Source organism: Xenopus tropicalis, chromosome 5 (genome assembly GCF_000004195.4).
Source record: "Xenopus tropicalis strain Nigerian chromosome 5, UCB_Xtro_10.0, whole genome shotgun sequence".
Classification (NCBI taxonomy): domain Eukaryota; kingdom Metazoa; phylum Chordata; class Amphibia; order Anura; family Pipidae; genus Xenopus; species Xenopus tropicalis.
Window position 1 is genome coordinate 75,159,517 of NC_030681.2, and position 9,724 is coordinate 75,169,240.

Consider the following 9,724-nt stretch of genomic DNA (forward strand, 5'->3'; position numbering starts at 1 on the left):
GAGAGCTATTTGACTAACCTTCCAGTCGAGAAACAACGGGAGCATAGTACACTGAAGGGGCGGAGCTTCAGGCTAGAACAGGAAGTATCTGATCTGAGATGCAGTTTCGGCTTCTCTATTAGAAAAAGGTTTGCTCATTTTTTAAGACGTTATTGGCCAGAAGTATATGGTGTGCTGAGGTATGTGAAAGGGTTTTCTGGAAAGATGTGATGATACTTAAACAGGGGTGCACATACAACCTATGCTATTGCAGAAGGGCCCACCAGGATAAAAGAACTCTTATTAATTGCTGGCATTAAGCTCATTCAGCTAGTTTTGCAAAATTGGTAACAGCCTTGAGGGCACTGCCCTGTGGTGGTGTGTTGATCTGGGCTGCTGGTCATAACACTGATTATGCCTAAAATATAACCATACATATATACTTTGAGAAATAGCCATTAGTTGCAAAACCCCTTTTGTGTTTTCAGAATACAACATGCTTACTTTTACCTTGAAACAGGGCTTTAAAAATTACAATTTTTTCCATGCATGGTGTTACTGATTTCCTGATACAGCTATGGGATTTGTTATCTGGAAACGCTTTATCCAGAAATTTGTGAATTACAGGAAGGCCATCTCACATACAGCCCATTGTAAACAAATAATTTATTTTTTTAAAAATTATTTCCTTTTTCTCTGTAGTAATAAAACATTACCTTGTACTTAATTCTAAGCTACATGAATCCAAATTTGTGGCAAAACAATCTTATTGGGGATCTTAGGACTTTGTCAGAGTTTTCGTTCTACTCTCTAACAGTAGCTAGGTATGTATACCATTTTACACAGTTAATATTGTTGTGGAGTTTTCACTGGACCCCTCAGAGAAATATACATGGACAGGCACTTACCGTATATACTCGAGTATAAGCCGGGTTTTTCAGCACGAAAAATGTGCTCAAAAACTCAGCCTCGGCTTATACTCGAGTATATACGGTAACTGCCAGAACCAAAGCAATAAGAAAGCTAACACTGTTTACATTCGGCGGGCGCACATGCCCGTATATGCGCACGCGTTCATGCGGCCCCCCGTGAACTTACCCGGCCCCCCTGCTGCGTCCTCCCTCACACCGGGCAGTTGAGAAAGAAGACGCTACGGGGAGCGGTAAGAGGAAGTGCGCGGTAAGAGGGTGTGCGTGCGCAAAGTTAGATCTTCTCTGCATCCTCCCTCTCAGCTCTCTGCAGCGTCTTCTTTCTCAGCTGCCCGGTGTGAGGGAGGACGCAGCAGGGGGGCCGGGTAAGTTCACGGGGGGCCGCATGAACGCGTGCACATATACGGGCGAGTGAAGGCTCTGATACACACCCGGGGGGGCTAGTGCCAGTGAAGGGGCCGCACGAACGCTCACACATACGGGCGAGTGAAGGCTGTTCTTAGCACACACGGGGTGGTGCCAGTGAAGGCTCTTAGCACGCACAGTGGGGGGATCTGGGTTGGTGCCAGTGAAGCCTCTTCTTAGCATGCACGGGTGCTGTGGTGCTGAGTAACTGCTTGTGTGCGGCTACTAAAGCAAGCAACCTGGTACCCAAACAAATGTCAATTCCCTACTTGCTGTAAACAATATATTGGATTTAATACTTTAGTCCTGTGATGGGTGCAGTTTAGATGGAGCAGGACTCTTTCAAGGGTGTAGCAGTGATTTTTAAATTGTGGGGTTGTCCCTAGGAGGACACAGCATCTTAGCTGGGGGCCCACATTGAAGGCCAGTTAGGGATGGATTTAAATGAAAAGCCTCTTTTCTCTCAGACCAGCTTTAGTGTCAGAGTGAGATTTATGGTTAACAAATGCACACCAGTGCTGGCAAATGAAAGCACTGACTGGGTCTTTTGGCAGTTGATCAAGTGATCTACTGCATGCCCAGTACTATGTCATTATTTTATGATAGGATTTTTCAGCAAGCAGATTCCAGCCAAAATGTTTTTGACCAAGGTTTGACAAGATATCCGGTCAGTTGTATGAATGTGTTGTAACTCTTCAAGGCAGGAGGGTGAAAGGGTCCTCCATCCACCTTTCCCTAATCACCTTTCCCTAATCTGCAGCTGCCAGCATGATATATTTATGAAGAGTTCACAGGGGGTCACGCTGAGTGTCCTTTTATTATTTATTTGATTATTGAAACTTAGCAGTAGCGGCTACATTTCCCACCCTAGGCTTATACTCGAGTCAATACGTTTTTCCAGTTTTTTCAGGTAAAATTAGGTACCTTGGCTTATATTCGGATCGGCTTATACTCGAGTATATACGGTATGCCAAACTTAGGGTTAGGTTTTTAAATGTTCCCTGGTATGACATACAAAAAAAACATAATGATAACATAAAGGGGTTGCTGTATTCATAACTGCCATGATTTTACACACCCTGGAAAGGTGTTTACCTATGTCAAACATATTAAAAGATCTGGTACTTGGGTTATGGATATATTATGGAACCACTGATGTTGAGTGCAACACTGAGTCTTTGTTCAGTCCTAGGTCAAAGGCACCAAACAGTTGCGGGGTTTTTACCAGACCACTAAGATGATGATGCTTTAATTGAAAGGTTTATTGATAACATGTACATGGAGCAGTATATGCAGATGCATACTTCTGCCTAAGTCTGGTCAGGGTTAGGTTTTTATAGGTTCCTTAGTGTGACTTGCAAAAAGAAAACTCTTTAACCCATGAGAGATGGACTACTTCCCACAGGTGCCTCTTAGTCTGGTAGTGGAATCTTGGAGTCAGAGTCCCCATATGGTGCATCAGTCCAAAACAATTATGTTGTTGCCTGTGCAGGATTTATAGATCCTATTTGTAGCAACACAGGGATTCACTATTTCTTACCAGGTCAGAAGTGAGCTTTTGAATTATGTTTTTAGTTATAAAAGCAACTGTAAATTTGTAAATCAAATGGATTATTTAATATAGATCAAGTTGATATTAACTGCCTAATTTTATTTCTCTTTCACAGTTTAATCTGAATGTTTACAAGATTCGTTATTTCACAAGACTTTAAAGACTCCCTGATTTAATCTTGGTGTGTATTTTCCAGTTCGTCTGTAATATTTTTGTCCCCCTTAGAATTGTCACCAAGTAGTAGTTTTTACAAAATATCAGGTTGAATACCTTTAGTGCTCCCTGACTGAGGCTTGTTATGTAGTACAGAAAAAAATGTATTCAATAGCTGCAGACTAACAGTGGTATGTAGACAACCCCTAGCCAATGTGTCATCAAAACGTACATCCTAAGGGGTGCCACGGTCCATAAAGAGTCAGGGCGACGACATATTTTCAAGCAACGTGCTGCGTAATATGTTGTGCGCTGCGTAATATATTGCTTGAAAATATGTTGTCGCACGATAAATAACACCAAGAACATCGCTTCTTAATTATGACAAGTGTCCTTTTAATGAATCGAGCGAAAAATAAGAAGTGATAAGATTTTTAACGCATGCTATAAATAGCACTCCTTATTTCGGACTTTAGTGAATCAGGCCCTTAGTCTTTTATTTACTGTCTACTTGTTTCTACAACCTCCTGAAGTTAACAAAACAAAGCTCCTAATCTAAGCAGTGTTTGGTTTCTATAGATTACTTGCAAATAGCAAATATAATTATTTGTAAATATAAATGCACACTAATATATTATGAAAATTGTTAATGACACCCATCTGAAACATATGCATGTGCATACAGTGGTGTGAAAAACTATTTGCCCCCTTCCTGATTTCTTATTCTTTTGCATGTTTGTCACACTTAAATGTTTCTGCTCATCAAAAACCGTTAACTATTAGTCAAAGATAACATAATTGAACACAAAATGCAGTTTTTAAATGAAGGTTTACGTTATTAATGGAGAAAAAAAACTCCAAATCTACATGGCTCTGTGTGAAAAAGTGATTGCCCCCCTTGTAAAAAAATAACTTAACTGTGGTTTATCACACCTGAGTTCAATTTCTGTAGTCACCCCCAGGCCTGATTACTGCCACACCTGTTTCAATCAAGAAATCACTTAAATAGGAGCTACCTGACACAGAGAAGTAGACCAAAAGCACCTCAAAAGCTAGACATCATGCCAAGATCCAAAGAAATTCAGGAACAAATGAGAACAAAAGTAATTGAGATCTATCAGTCTGGTAAAGGTTATAAAGCCATTTCTAAAGCTTTGGGACTCCAGCGAACCACAGTGAGAGCCATTATCCACAAATGGCAAAAACATGGAACAGTGGTGAACCTTCCCAGGAGTGGCCGGCCGACCAAAATTACCCCAAGAGCGCAGAGACAACTCATCCGAGAGGCCACAAAAGACCCCAGGACAACATCTAAAGAACTGCAGGCCTCACTTGCCTCAATTAAGGTCAGTGTTCACGACTCCACCATAAGAAAGAGACTGGGCAAAAACGGCCTGCATGGCAGATTTCCAAGGCGCAAACCACTTTTAAGCAAAAAGAACATTATGGCTCGTCTCAATTTTGCTAAAAAACATCTCAATGATTGCCAAGACTTTTGGGAAAATACCTTGTGGACCGATGAGACAAAAGTTGAACTTTTTGGAAGGTGCGTGTCCCGTTACATCTGGCGTAAAAGTAACACAGCATTTCAGAAAAAGAACATCATACCAACAGTAAAATATGGTGGTGGTAGTGTGATGGTCTGGGGTGGTTTTGCTGCTTCAGGACCTGGAAGGCTTGCTGTGATAGATTGAACCATGAATTCTACTGTCTACAAAAAAATCCTGAAGGAGAATGTCCGGCCATCTGTTCGTCAACTCAAGCTGAAGCGATCTTGGGTGCTGCAGCAGGACAATGACCCAAAACACACCAGCAAATCCACCTCTGAATGGCTGAAGAAAAACAAAATGAAGACTTTGGAGTGGCCTAGTCAAAGTCCTGACCTGAATCCTATTGAGATGTTGTGGCATGACCTTAAAAAGGCGGTTCATGCTAGAAAACCCTCAAACAAAGCTGAATTACAACAATTCTGCAAAGATGAGTGGGCCAAAATTCCTCCAGAGCGCTGTAAAAGACTCGTTGCAAGTTATCGCAAACGCTTGATTGCAGTTATTGCTGCTAAGGGTGGCCCAACCAGTTATTAGGTTCAGGGGGCAATTACTTTTTCACACAGGGCCATGTAGGTTTGGATTTTTTTTCTCCCTAAATAATAAAAACCCTCATTTAAAAACTGCATTTTGTGTTTACTTGTGTTATCTTTGACTAATAGTTAAATGTGTTTGATGAACAGAAACATTTTGTGTGACAAACATGCAAAAGAATAAGAAATCAGGAAGGGGGCAAATAGTTTTTCACACCACTGTATACTAAATTATTTTTTTAACCATTGCCAACAAAGATATTTTATAGTTTGTTGGTCGTAATCCCATTAATTTACAGGCCCAGATTTTAAAAATGTGCGCCCCTAGGCCCCTCACCTCTGCGCACACACACCCCCTGATGGCTGCACTGAAGACTGGACAGGCAGGAGATTTAAATAGCTTTCAAAATCTCCTGTCCAGCCCCCAGTGCAGATGTAGCTAGTGGGCTGCATGCTTCCTTAGGCAGGGCCTTTGTGGCCTGCCCACAAATCCAGGCCTGTTAATTTAAACCGTAAAAAAAAATTAAAAGTTTACATTTTAAAAACATGCAATTATAACAATCCAAGATCCATAGTGCATATTAAAATTGTTTTCTCTTTTTTTTTTTTTTTTTTTAAGCAATGCCAAAGTGTATTGTAAAAAATTGTCCAAACTGGACTGGAAAAAAAGGAGCACAAGGTGTCATTCTACATGGATTTCCAAATAATATTCATATTATAAAACAATGGCTTATTCAGACAAAGCAAAATTTTGGGGACATTGAGGAATTCACAAAAAAAGTTCTGGAAGGAAAAAGAACCGAGCTCTACAGGCTCTGTTCTAAACATTTTACTACTGACTGCTATGAGATAAGAGGCACAAAGAAACTATTAAAGTATGGTGCTATCCCTACAGTGTTTGAAGAGTTCAACACTTCATTGGAGCCACCATCAAAAAAATCAAGGACTACAACTATCATGAGAGATTGTCAGACACAGACTGACTCCCAGATTAAAGCTTTAACTGTTACTTCAAGAAATGCGGCTTGCATGACAAATCCAAAGCTATATTCAAAGAATAAAAGTACTCAGATAGAACCAAAATACCTGACAGCCAATTGCGGCATTCAGTGTGAACTATTGAAACCAATTCCTGAAGAGACAAATGAAGACAGAGCACGTCGAGTACAAAAGGAACACTTTTATCCAGTATCTTTTTGATTGAAAACCTATACAATTCGCCTGCATTTCAAGGAACAGTCTTTCAAGCTACAAAATAAGGTTTTGTAGTAGTAAAAACACATTTTTTGGCTATTTGAATTTGTCAACAGGATAGAGTCTATAGAAGGTAATGCCACAAATGGCTATTTTACACTAGTATATGTTGGCAGCAATACATTTTATTTCTGTGTCCAACTTTCTTGATTGTGTCTGCCACAATTATTTCTGACATATTACCTGATTTCTGATATACTATTTGATAGCAGTGGCAGGGCCACAGCAATCCAGCTCATGTAGAAGATGAAATGCACAGATATTACAAATAATTCATGGGGACGCAAAACTGAGTAGGCTTAGAAGGTCTTTGGTTGCAAGAAAAAGTCAAACAGGAAGAGAAAATTAATGAGTATTAAAAATGAAGCAGTTATAGGTCCGCAAATGCATACTTTCTCACAGCACGGGACAGGTTGCAATTTCATAGCCAAATTAGAACATTCACCCTTGATTTTCTTTTGGCGTGTCAGAAGGGCCCACAAAATTTGTAATGGTTTTTATGCCATCATGAGAAGTATCCTGGGAAGGTGGGGTTAAATTACATGAGTTCATGAGGATATTTAAATCTTATCTGGAAAGGCCATCTCTATTACAACCCATTTTACGGTATGGTGGTCTTATCTGGAAAACCCAAAGTCCCTAGCATTCTGAATAATAGATTGCCTAGCTGTATGTGAATATCTGAAATGTGATTATTTTGATCAGCAGGATGGAGCCCCTTTAGATAATAAAAACCTTTTGTGTACCATTCAGCCTGATTAAAATTCCATGGGTATGCAGGGCACAAATAAGCACTTGCCCCAAATCTCATCTTAACCGGCCTTCTGGCTGGGCCCCCTTAAAAAGGTTATAGATATATCGCTAGATTGGGGTACCAGTCACCCTGCTAGTTTCAGAGGTATCCAGGACACAACCACTAATGTCAAATATCTCCCTTACTGGCCTTCAGACAGGGCTCCCTTAGTTTATAACAAGATTACAGATAAATAGATTCATTGTGGTAAGTCACCCTGCTATAGTTCCAGGGGTAACCAGGGCATAAATAAGTACTCACCCCAAATCTAACTATAAGGCACTACATTACACTACACAGTTTTTCCACCAGCATAAAAATGGTGGCAGCTAAAATGCACACTTTAGTGTTTTATGGATTAACCCTTTAAGTGCTACAGGCCGCTCGTTCCCCAGCCCCTAGGCAACGATCAAATTGGGGGATTGAGTGGCCCCTGGGGCGCGATCGCCCAGGGGCCCCATAGCACTGCCCACTCACTGATCCGAGCTGGCTCTCCTGCGATCTCCAGTTTCTTCTGCCCAGGTAAGTGCCACATACACACACAAACACACAATCACACACTTATTACACTAATACACACTTAAACTTACACACACATACATTTTTGTGGGGGGGGGTTTCACACATTCACAGCACTCACATTTACTTGCACACACACACAAAACACATTTTACCTAGTGTTTACACACTTATGTAAATTTATAATTTTTTTTTTTTTATTGCATCATTTTTATTCTTGCCTGAAAAAAAATGTTTTATTGTGGATAGCGTATTCGCTGACCATACTGCGCAATACCTTTTGTGTATTGTTTTGGTGTTTCTACTACATTTTCTGTGATTTTGGTGCATTTTTTGGTTATTTTATTGCATTTTTAGCCATTTTATTGCATTTTCAGTTATGCATAGGTGTTGTTCGCTTGACTTTGTCTGTAAAACCTTTTTTGCACAAGCCAACATACTCAAACTGTTATTCTGACCGCAGATATTAATAGGCAAAAAAAACCAAAACATTGATTTTAGTGTTTTTGTTTATTTTTAGCATTTCACATTCTTTACTTGTCTTTGCACATGGACATTTTGTCTGCTGTATTTCAATTTGGCATCCTCTGTACCCCACATTGTTTGGTAAATCTATGCATATTGGGCATCAAACTGTTCAGTAGACCCCTGGCATTTATGTTGGTACGTTACTAAATGTGGGGTACATAATGGGGCAACATGCAAGCTTTGTGACGATTTTCAGAAATGTCACAAAAACGGTTCTGTTTAGCATAGCTTTGTAGTTTGGTAGTTTGCAGTAGAAAGTTGTATTTACCCATTTTTGTTATGTCTTATGGCACATAATACATATACCGGGTGCAAAAATTGCATGAGCTAGAGCGTCTTATGTGAAAATTCATATGCATTTTGACTTGGGTGCCCCTGTACACCACATAGTTTGGTAAATCTATGCAAATCAAACTGTTCAGTAGACCCCTGGCGTTCATATTTAGAATTTTTTATGTTGATACGTTACAAAATGTGGGGGTACATAATGAGGTAAAATGCAAGCTTTGTGACGATTTTCAGAAATGTATGGTTTTGGGGGGGGTCAATGTATTTTTTTGTGTTTTTACCCCGGGGCGAGATCTCCGGGGCAATTTGTATGCACTTCCTTTTGGGGTCTCTAAATGCCAGATACATCGGTGATCCTAAGCACAATGGGCATCAAACTGTTCAGCTGACCCTTGGCTTTCATATTTAGGACGTGTTTTCTTGGTACCTAATCTAATGTGGGAGATAAGGTGCTTGAAATGGAAGGTTTGATGCGATTTTCAGGTACTTCATCAAAACCGGCAAATTTGAGAAAGCATTGCAACTCTGTAGTTTGGAGTAGAAAGACATGGGTACCAATTTTGAATTCGCCCAAATGTGTACTTTCCAAAAATATATGGTTTTGGGGGGGTCAATGTATTTTTTTTGTGTTTTTACCCCACAGAAAATGCAGTAAATAAAACTGCTTAATTTATTAAAGCATTGCTGTTTGGGACTTAGGAGTTGGAAGACATATTTACCCATTTCGGATTCGTCAGAATGTGTACTTTTCAAAAATATATGGTTTCCTGTGGTAAACCTAATGTTCCAGGATTTTTGGCTTTGGAATCTAAAGTATGCTGTATTCTGCTGTATTGCTTTGAAAATTTGGTAATTTACTGCTGGGAGTTTTTGATCTATAGAAGTCAGAAATCTCCATAAGACTATACATATCAGGTATTGGCATGTTTGGGAGACATGAGGCTTTCCAAATCATTTCAATTTTTGTCCATAAAATAAAATATGTTTCTGGAAGTGGAAATACACAAAAACTCAGGAAGATTTGGAAAGCTCGGGTTTCTCCTGAAAAAAACAAGATATAGTTTGCCTGACTAAACTTAACCCTTCCCCTAAAGCCCCTAAATTGAGAGAGCACAGAATGTTTACAAAACATCTGGCACTGAGGGGAACCGAAATGTGAAATTCTGCTGGCACTTAAAGGGTTAAATCAGGTCTGTGTGCACAGTAACAGATGGATTATAGTCCTGTCAATGCGTACGAATAAA

The 9,724-nt window shown here is 39.9% G+C and overlaps 1 long non-coding RNA gene across 2 annotated transcripts; it reads left to right on the plus strand.

The window, feature by feature from the left end:
- Positions 1 to 5: 5 nt before the first annotated feature.
- On the plus strand, positions 6 to 6,497 carry LOC100487057. 2 transcript variants are annotated; one of them, XR_001170835.3, is made up of 3 exons: positions 6 to 179; positions 2,981 to 3,046; positions 5,718 to 6,497. It is a non-coding gene; the product is annotated as an uncharacterized LOC100487057 (long non-coding RNA). The 2 variants fall into 2 exon arrangements; XR_001924615.2 differs by having other exon boundaries at positions 6 to 128.
- The last annotated feature ends 3,227 nt before the right edge of the window (positions 6,498 to 9,724 follow it).